This window comes from Grammomys surdaster, unplaced genomic scaffold (assembly GCF_004785775.1).
Source record: "Grammomys surdaster isolate TR1022 unplaced genomic scaffold, NIH_TR_1.0 126271, whole genome shotgun sequence".
NCBI lineage: Eukaryota > Metazoa > Chordata > Mammalia > Rodentia > Muridae > Grammomys > Grammomys surdaster.
The window spans coordinates 3,650,465-3,660,916 of record NW_021621071.1 but is presented as its reverse complement, the minus strand read 5'-3'; the positions used below and the strand labels follow the sequence as shown (position 1 = coordinate 3,660,916).

The following is a 10,452-nucleotide window of genomic DNA, read 5'->3' as shown; positions in this document are numbered from 1 at the left end:
TGTTTTGTGTCAAGAGACAAACCAAGGCAACTCTGATAAAAGAAAGCACTTAATTGAAGTCTTGTGTATAGCTTTATAGGGGGAGTGTATGATCAATATGACTGGCAAAAGAAAAGCATATTACTGGAACAGTAACTGAAATCATTATATCCTAAAAGACAGGCAAGAGGCAAAAAGACACTTGGATTGACATTTTTCTCAAATCCCATCCCAAGTAACATGTTTTCTCCAACAATGTCACACTTATTTCATCAAGGCTACACATCCTAATGCTTCCTAAGCTCCTCCACCAACTGGTCACAATTATTTAATTATATGAGACTATGGGGACCACATTCATTTAAACCAATACAGTTAATAATGCCAATTTTAATTCAACTAGTTTTAATTTTTTTCTAGAAGTGATCTTATTGAAACAAACTTACATTTCTTGAGTATTTGATAAGAAATACTAGAACAGTTTTATACACATTTATGGTATGTACAACCATTCCCATCATTTACATCTTGAATTAATGAATTAAAATTAATGAATTAAATTTGTTTCAATAAGAAGAGAAATGTTGATAATTCTGTAAGCAAAATGCCACCCTTTTGCTGCTTAGTTTGAACTATCATCTTGATACAATCTAGGATTATAAATGTAACTTTTATCTGCCTGATATGATTGTCATTTCAGAGACTTACTAATGAATAAAGTTACCATTTCTTGTTCTCTTTTAACTCTGGCTCATTGGTTAAACTCAGTTGTTCCGTTCAAAACTCTTCACCAGGATGTCTAATTCAAACTGGCTTCTCTTAACTTCTGACTGAATTGCTTCACTTGGCCTCAAACTAACTCAGTCAATCTGTACTAATCTGGCTCTTTGTCATTCTCTGGCTGTAAGCTGCATCTGGATTGACAACTGAACTATACTGAACTGATGGACTGAACTGAACTCAATGAACAAACTTACAAATGAACTCTATCCGTTTCTCTGCACCTACTGCACACACAACTGACTGACTGTCTCTCTGCGTGATGCTCTTAAATAGCTTCACTTTCCTCTGCTGTTCTCTTGAAAATTGGGCATATCCCATCTCCGATTCAATCTGTTAAATATTTCTCTGATTCATCACTTTTGTCTGCTAGGTCATGTCTGTATTGCAGCCAGAGGAATTAAACATGTGTGTCCTGTCTTCATTCCAGCCAAATCATATCTTTAGATGTGATCTCTTGACATAGCAGCCATGTTATTGAATTAAAATTCTTCTCCACAAAAGCATCCAGAAAGAGAGTGTCCAGAAGAAATTATCTAGATTAGCTTGGTCTGTAGGAAAGTCTCTGGGGAATTTTCTTCATTTTAACTTTCTCCAGGAAAGCCCATTGTCAGTGACTAGATTTCCTAGGCTGGGTGACATCGTCTGTATCGAAGTGGATTAAAGATACAGATAGTCTCTCTTGTCTCTTGCCTGCAATTGGGACGTGACTAGCTGCTTGAGTTGTTCCTAACTTCTCTCCCCTAAATGATGGATTGCAAGTTGAAGTTTTAATCCAAATAAACTCTTATCCCCACGTGTTTCTCTTTGTTAAATTATCTGTTACAGCAACAGAAATAAAACTAGGACAACTGTGTCCAGCAAGGTTTATTTTGTGTGTTGTTTGCTTCAGGGGTTTTATATAATGCACACTATTTGTAGTCACCATTACACTACCTTTTCAACACAATTTAAAAGCCCTAAAAATCCTCTCTACTTCACTGAGCCTGCCCTACACACTCATCTTGAAGTCTGGCACCCACCAAATGTTGTAAAATCTGTGCAGTTACTCCTTTTATAGTGTGTCAAATCATCAGTATTGAAGTTAGACTTTCTTGTTTTAGCAGAATAAATCATGAAAATTACTTTTATGTCATTTTGTAAGTCGAGTCACATTTATTGAAGAATATTCCATTGTGATAGACACAGTGACATTGGTTTACTAATTCACCCACAGGAGGTATAACTTTTATATAGGGATGCAACAAACATTTGTGTGAACATAATTTTTTCCAAAACATTAGGCTAATATATTAGAGCATGATTCCTGGATCATATGGTTAATTAATATTCAGTCTTATGAGAAACATCCAAACTACATTCTTAAATGAGTGTTAGTTACCTGGTTGGTCTGATAAAATCCCTATAAGGGAAGTTAAGAAAAAGAATTTATGATGGCTCACATTCTGAGAGTACAAATCCATCGTGACATAGAAGACATAGTAGCAGGAGCTTGAAGTAGCTGGTTACATCACATCTGCATTCAGATGAATACTGATGCTTGGCTCATTTGCATCATTTTATTCAGTCATCATTTATATCAGCTTATGGATTGATATCACCCACCCTTATTGCTTCTTCCCACATCAGTGAACCTAATCTTCCCCATAGCACACAGAAATTATGTAAGGGGAGGTGCTGATGTTAAGTCTAGTTCCCTAATTGGTTATTAGACTTGTCAATAAAGAAGGCCAAGAGACAATTGCTGGGAGGAAGGAGTTATCCGAAGGACTGAAGGAGCTGAAGGGGTTTGCAACTTCATAGGAAGAACAACAATATCAACCAACCAGACCCCTCAGAGCTCCCAGGTACTAACTGATCAACCAAAGATTGTCGGGTGGTTAGCTGGGGCTTGTGCTGGTGGGCCTGCATGGGTCCTGTTGAGCTGGGTTGTGGTTCCCAAGTGGCTTCTGCCCCATGAAGCTCAGGCCTTTAGATATCTCATTAATATGGAATTCTCTTGAGGCCCAGTGGCCTATAGTCATGCCCTCTACCTGTGGAGGGGCTGGTAAAGGCATTGCCCTAAGTGACTAAAAGGCGTTGATCAATGGAGGTCTTTGGCCATGTGTCAGGAGCCTGGGGTCTGGGAGCCTGGCGAAATGTATTCCATCCCTTGCAAGGTCTCCAGCCATCTCTAGCCTGTGCTCTACCAGAAAGGAAGCTATCCTTTTCACGGTCCCACAGCGGGACTCATGGCTCCAATCGCAAGTATAGCACCGATTGGCCGTGTTGGATATCAATGAGAGGAGAGGCCTTTTGTCCTTTAAAGATTCAATGCCCCAGTATAAGGGAATGCCAGGGTGGGAAGGCAGGAGTGGGTGGGTGAGTGGGTGAGTGGGTGAGTGGGTGGGTGTGTGGGTGGGCGAGTGAGTGGTGGAACACTCTCATAGAAGCACAGGGAGGCAGTATGGGATACGGAGTTTAACATTTGAACTGTAAATAAAGAAAATATCCAATAAAAAAAGAGAGAAAAAGAGAGAAAGGAAGCATAGGGAAAGAGAGAGGGGCTTTTTCTGCTGTGCTTTGGAAGGAACAAAGCAGCAGTCATGTAAGGTCTCAGGGCAGGTAGAGCCTGCAGGTTGGTGGGGACTAGCTGATCCAAGCCACTAAGTTTAGGGCAGGAGAAATGCAGAGAATAATCGACGAGAGCATTCCTTTCCAGGAAAGAGATTCTTCGCCCAGCAACTGAGCCTAGCCGGCAAGTTCTAAAACAGCAAAAGCTGTCTGTGTATCCTTTATCTGTAGATTCTAGCGTCTCAGGAGTGGGCTGGTAATTCGGCCTATCCTGGAGCAAGGGTCCCTGGAGTGGACTGGTGGAGGTGTAGACTCCCACAGCAAAAACAGGCAGGAAGAGAGAGGCTGAGTTGAGACTGGCAGCAGCAGATACCAGAGCCAAGCTGGAGCAAAGGCAGTTAGTAAAGGAAGCTGGGTTGGGGCTGATTATGATCTATCCAGGAGCTAGCCAGGTGGGACAAAAGGGAGGCTGGAGGAGCCAGAGCAAGGTAGCACCCAGGCAAAGACAGGAGCATGATTTTAAAACTACACGCAACAGACATTCATAGAGGGTAGTCTCCTAGGTGATTGTTGATCCTGTCAAGTGGAAAGTCTATACTAAACATTAAAATAAAATGGTGGGTTGTTTTTTTTTTTCATTTCTACTGCCAAGGAATGAGGGCTGATCCAGACCTACCAATGTCTCAACCCATAGAACTGTTGGAACTTTGTGTTCTCATTAGGTATGAATTGATTTAACCAGAGTTTCATCACTCACATGATTTTTGAACATCATTTCTTCAGTCTATTTGGCATCCAAGGGTTTTCTTTGACTATTTATAAACCTTGGGATTGTTATTTATATAACATTCATATAAATCATTTGTATAAATCAATCATTGGTCAAATTGTGCAAAATCAAGTTCTAAATCAATTAGTGAAATTGGAAATTATAGTTTCTAGTTTATAACATCACTTATCCCAGTGACTTATTTCAATTAAAGTACGATATATATATATATTTCTGTGGAGAGAATTTATACAAATTTCCTTTGCATTATGCACTGATGTTCTATAGTGTATCAAAATAATACCATCTTTGTCAGCTATTTGAAAACCAGTAGCAGAACCTAAAGCACTCACATAAATTCAATTATCTTTCAAATGTAGTGAGTCATTTGTTATTTTTAAAAGCACACAAATATAAACAAGTGTGGTAGAGATACGGGTCTGACTGCAATTCTTCATTCTTAAGTTTCAGATCAACTTGAAACCATTGTAAAATGACATTGAATTGTTATTTTACTCATAAAATAAATTATGCTTAATCTCTCGGACTGCAGAAATAAGCTTCGGGGTCAGAGACTCAGGGCTAATTATAACTGTGATTTTAGACAAGTCTGGGCTGGCTATGACACTCCTCTGCACTTCAAGTCCATTTACACCTAAAATAAAAGATAACAGGTGCAAGCGACAGAGAGAATGCAGTGAGAAGTACCGTGAAGCTGTTGTGTGCACTCAGTGCTCATTACCTTATTGAAATTGTAAATGAATATCAGATATACAGAGCATATATAAAACAAAACAAGCATTTGATGACTAACAGTAGCATATATATTTGAAAATAAAAGGCTTTTACTTCCTTATCTTACTCATGTGGGTGATATTTTACTCTAACTTTTCTCCTGACATACATCCTGTTACATAGAGCAGGAATTTATAGATTGATCATTTTTATTTGTATACAAAATAATTTATTTCAGAATAACAGTTCTGATGGGTCATAATACAAACATAGGATTCCAAAGCCTTGTGTAAGTAGAACATTACAATATGCTATGACAGACAATTCCTGGGTATAAATTAAGCTCCTACTCAGATCACAGAGTTTACATTTTTTTTCTTTTCTTTTCTTTTTTCTTTTCTTTTCTCTTCTGTTCTCTTCTCTTCCCTTCTTTCTTTCTTTCTTCCTTTCTTCCTTTCTTCCTTTCTTCCATTCTTCCTTCCTTTCTTTCCACTCCAGATTTTATTTTCTCCCCCGTCCACCCTCCAACTGTTGCACATCTCATAACTTCAACCCACCACCACCCCATCCCCCATCTCCACAAGGCTGTTCCCAATTCCAACCCCCACCCCACCTGACCTCTAAATTTCCTGGGGCCTCCAGTCTCTTTTGGGTTAGGTATATCATTTTTGATCAAACACAGAACTTGCAATTCTCTGCTGTATATGTGTTGGAGGCCTCATATCAGCTGGTGTATGCTGCCTTTTTGGTGGTCTAGTATTTGAGAGATCTTCAAGGTCTAGATTAATTGAAACTGCTGGTTCTCCTACAGGCTCGCTCTTGTCCCCAGCTTCTTTCAGCCTTTCCCTAATTCAATCACAGGAGTCACCAGTTCCGGTCCATTGGTTGGGGACAGATATCTGTATCTGACTCTCTCAGCTGCTTGTTAGGTCTTCCGAAGTAGAGTCATGCTAGGTCCCTTGTTGTGAGCCCTTCATAGCCTCAGTAATAGTGTCAGGCGTTGGGACCTCACCTTGAGCTGGATTCCACTTTGGGCCTGTCGCTGGACCTTCTTTTCCTTAGGTTCCTCACCATTTCCATCCCTGCAGTTCTTTCAGACAGAAACAATTACGAGTCAGAGTTTTGACTGTGAGATGGCAACACCATCCCTCATCTGATGCCCTGTCTTCCTGCTGGAGGTGGGCTCTATAACCTCACTCTAATTTCATCTAAGATCCCTCCCTTTGTGTTCTGAGAGTCTCTCACCTCCCAGGTCTCTGGTGCATTCTGGAGTGTCCCGTCAACCTCCTACCTACCTAGGTTGCCTGTTTCCATTCTTTCTGCTGGCCCTCAGGGCTTCAATCCTTTTCCCTCACCGAAAACCAGATCAGGTTTCCTCTCCCCTCAATCCCCATCCACTTTCCCTCCCAGGTCCCTCCCTCCTTCCCTCCCTCCCTCCCTCCCTCCCTCTATCCCTCCCTCCTTCCCCACTTGTGATTGATTTCTTCTCCATCCCCATTGGAAAATGTGGTTCATTTACATAATGGAATACTACTCAGCTATTAAGAACGAGGACATCTTGAGTTTTGCAGGCAAATAGAAGGAACTAGAAAATGTCATCCTTAGTGAGGTAGCTCAGACCCAAAAGGACATACACAGTATGTACTCACTAATAAGTGGATATTAGCCAAAAATAAAAAAATAAATGTACAGAATACCCAAGATACAGTCCACAGAACTCAAAAAGGTCAACAAGTGAGAGTCTACATTTTTCTCTCTGAGAGAAACAAGATGGAAGAAGCAGCGATGAAGACCCCCTGAAGGACCAAACCCAAGAGCGAGAGCCACACCAGCACTGATGTCCCCTGCTGCAGCCATGGCCAAATGAAAAGTTGAAAGGGATGCTAAAGGAAACAAAGCCAAGGTGAAGAATGAGCCAAAGAGAAGATCTGCAAGGTTGTCTGCTAAACCTGTTCCTCCAAAGCCAGAGCCCAGTCCTAAAACGGCTTCTGCAAAGAAGGGAGAGAAGGTATCCAAGAAGAAGGGGAAAGCAGACACTGGTAAGGATGAGAATAATCCTGCAGAAAATGGAGATATCAAAATAGACCAGGCACAGAAAGCTGAAGGTGATGGAGATGCCAAGTGATATGTGTGCATTTTTGATAACTGTGTACTTCAGGTGACTGTACAGTTTGAAATACTATTCTTTTTCAAATTTTATAAAAAAATTCAGAATTTTGTTTTACATTTTTTAAGCTATATATTTAGCATACAGAACGCTTCATTGTTGAGGGGGAAGGATCATGTGCCACTAACAAAATAGCTCTCAAGCTGGATTGAGGACAGAAAACCAAATCCTTGATAATTTTGAAAGGCTCCTGTTGGCTCCCAGGAAAGATATTCTGGTCTTGGTAGCCACAAAGGCACAAAATGCCTTGTGGTCTGGGAAAATTCCAAATTCATTGTTATATCCTCTTCTCCCTGTGCCCTCAACATAGACTTAATTCCCTTAAAACCAGAATCCTGTTGGAACCTGGCCCCCAAAATTGGTTTTCCAGTCAATTGGGCAATGTGGTCTTTGCAGTGACTTCATCAAGTGTTCTCAGAAGAGTGCTAGTTCCTTTTATAAAAGATTGTGAATCTTCAGATAGATATTTCTGCCATTTTTATGTCCTGAAAGTCAGGGTTGGCTTGTGAAAAGTTGTTAAAAAACATCCTTAATGTTAAATGCCAGTCCTCACTCTAAGCTACTTTCCTCTTTTCAAAGCATTGAATGAAGATTTTGTTGGATTTTATGGTGGATTTCTGATTTTGGTAGTCTACATAAGAAGGGAATTAGGAAGTTCTTGTATATTGTTGATTGTCTGCCCATGTCATGCCTGAAATATCATGATTGTTTGTGAAAAATATCTTTAATAAAGCTGGATAGACTTTAAAAAAAAAGAAAGAAAGATAAATGAGTAACTGAAGATAGACCCCATGCGGTATCTTCCATCAGGTTGAACTGACAGTTGTGAGCATGTTTAAAGTGGCAGAAGCTGATGTTATGAGGATGTTTCATAGAAGATGTTTTTTATGTCAGTAAAAATAATAAAGATGATGGAGTACAACCATGACTAGGACTTTGAAGGATTTTTACCATGACATAATAAAAGTTAGTTTCCTTGATAGACATTTTACAATGATCCACTGCCCCCTATCCCATGGCTAGGTCATCCGTATTCATAAAGTACAGCCCAGTGAAGTGAGGACCCTCCATTACCCAGATGCCTAAACAGTTCTACTGTCTCCTTCAGTCTTAAACAGTATTAAAGGGAATGTCAGAAAGAAACTTTCCGAATTATAAACGTAGAAAGAATCAGAGGAATGATTTACATATAAACCTACAGGTAGGAAAAGGGATTTTACAAGCAGGCATTCCAAGAATGGATACCCAAAGTCTGGCATCAAGTATATATCTGGCTACAACTTAGACTGATTGGGATCAGGAACATCTGTATTCTCTACAAACATCTGGTTGACTTCTACAAAGCTAAATGCAACAGACAGCGCTGGTCATGATCCAACTGATATATTTGATACATAAGCTCTTTGAAGCTTTCATTTCAACAATCCCTCACATTTATGCGCACCTTTTTTTTACTCCACTGTGGAAACATTCACTTCGGTAGCTAAGACTTGGGTTATAATCTAAGAATTTCAGCATCACCTGGTACTTGTTAGATGTAAGGAATCCCAACCCTGCCTAGAAAATGAAATCAGCTGTTGTACAAGTCTTCAGATTTTTCTTAGGCAAAGAAGACAGCAGGGCATGGCTCTGTTTCTCTCTTTTTCACTCACCACGACCAGACATTTTCTATTAGTTACACATCCACAGGCCCTTTGCTCCAGATTGATGACGTCACATTTAGCTAATCCAATAAATGGCACTGTTGTTGCAAAACAATAGAGAATAATATACTCCTGAGAACAACAGGACATCTGACTTCTCTCCTTAGACTTCATGGGAATTTTTCCTCCACTGAATTACATAAGTCAAGAAACATAGATGTCAAGTGGACATCTATGTATTTGTTTAACACAATCAAGAAAGAACAAGTTAGGTTCCTAGACAGAAGGAAATATTCTTTAATGACCTATTTACATTAACTATTACTTATTAGTTGTACATAAAAATATTGGGAAGGAAACTTGGTTGCTCACTATTTATGTAGTTGATAACAGGGGGTGGGAATTTGAGGGTGGGGAGGTGGGAGTGGGGGAGTAGGTAGGGGTACATCCGCAGAGAAGCAGGAGGAGGGGTGAGAGGATAGGGGATTCCTTGGTGGGTGGGGGTTGGAGTAAGGGGATAACATATGAAATGTAAATAAAACATCCAATAAATAAATAAATAAATAAATAAAAATTTAAATTCGATTACGACAAACCCATGTACTGTTACCATGACAAAGGAAACATTACTGTATTTTTTTCCTTTATGGATACTGAAGTTTTGTTCTGTTGTTGTTGTTTGTTTGTTTGTTGTTGTTGTTGTTGTTATCCTTGTGATCGCTCAAGCATTTGAATAGAAATTTGGATGAATTTTTCACTATTACGTGATTTAAATGCAACGTTTAACATTCATTGCAGTAAATAAGCAGAAGAAGAAAAAGTATCAACTATGGACCAGTGAATTCGAAGTCTGACATCAGAATTATCGTTGATTGGGCACAGGACCTTATTATAACCAAATTCTTACTGTGGACACATTTTCTTAATCATAAAGTGAGTTGTTTTAGAAAGAAAGTGTCCTCTAAGTAGCTTCTAGGTCAATGGTGCATTTTTTCTATGAATATAAATCTATTCTTAGTTTAGAATGTTAGCTTTTGTGCATAAAGTGGCTTCTCTGAATATTCCAAGCTTTCAAGCAAGAATGTATCCAATTTATATGGATGGAAGAGTTGAATTAACTGGCAGGAGTTGTATTGTTTTACCTGATATATTTCATGAGGTGTCTAGGTGTATTCTTTAAGCAATTTTTGCAGGCACTTTAATATGGAAGAGCTACCTCAAGTGTACAGATACAGAATAAAGGTGCTACAAAGCAAGTTTTCTTTTACAGTGCCACTGCTGTACACATGCATATGTCAAATAATCTGACTCTTCAAGGTAGACAAAGAAACAGACACAGTGAATGTATCCATACACTATGGAAAGAAAAGATAGAAACACCTAATTCCCTGGGAAAAGTTGAGGCCAAGGTAATACTTTGCAGAGCAATGAGCCATCCGCTACAAAACTCCTCATGATTGAAGTTTGTCAATGTTATCTTATTTTGAAAGAAGATAATTTAGCAGAGGGAATTAGGATTTAGAAATGTGGTAATTTACTATGGGGCAATGTTTTAGCTCTAAATAAAAATCAAAGGGAAACAATGCACATACACAATAGACACTGGAAGACTAACAAGATGAACACGAGGACAGCCACCTGAAGCTGGAAGAAATATTAAACTAAGTTCCGTGTAGGGAGTGTTCCATGGGAACTCAACCCTTAGAATGTCAAATTTCTGCTATCCAGAACTGTTGAATAAATTGGTTTAATCATGGCATTCTTTTATGTTGTTTCAGTAAAATAACTTCAGGTAATTAACACAGTTTAGGTTTAGAAAAAATATT

At 39.2% G+C, this 10,452-nt stretch overlaps 1 pseudogene; it reads left to right on the top strand.

Moving 5' to 3' along the window:
- Nucleotides 1-6,671: 6,671 nt before the first annotated feature.
- On the top strand, nt 6,672-6,941 carry LOC114613745 (annotated as a pseudogene).
- The last annotated feature ends 3,511 nt before the right edge of the window (nt 6,942-10,452 follow it).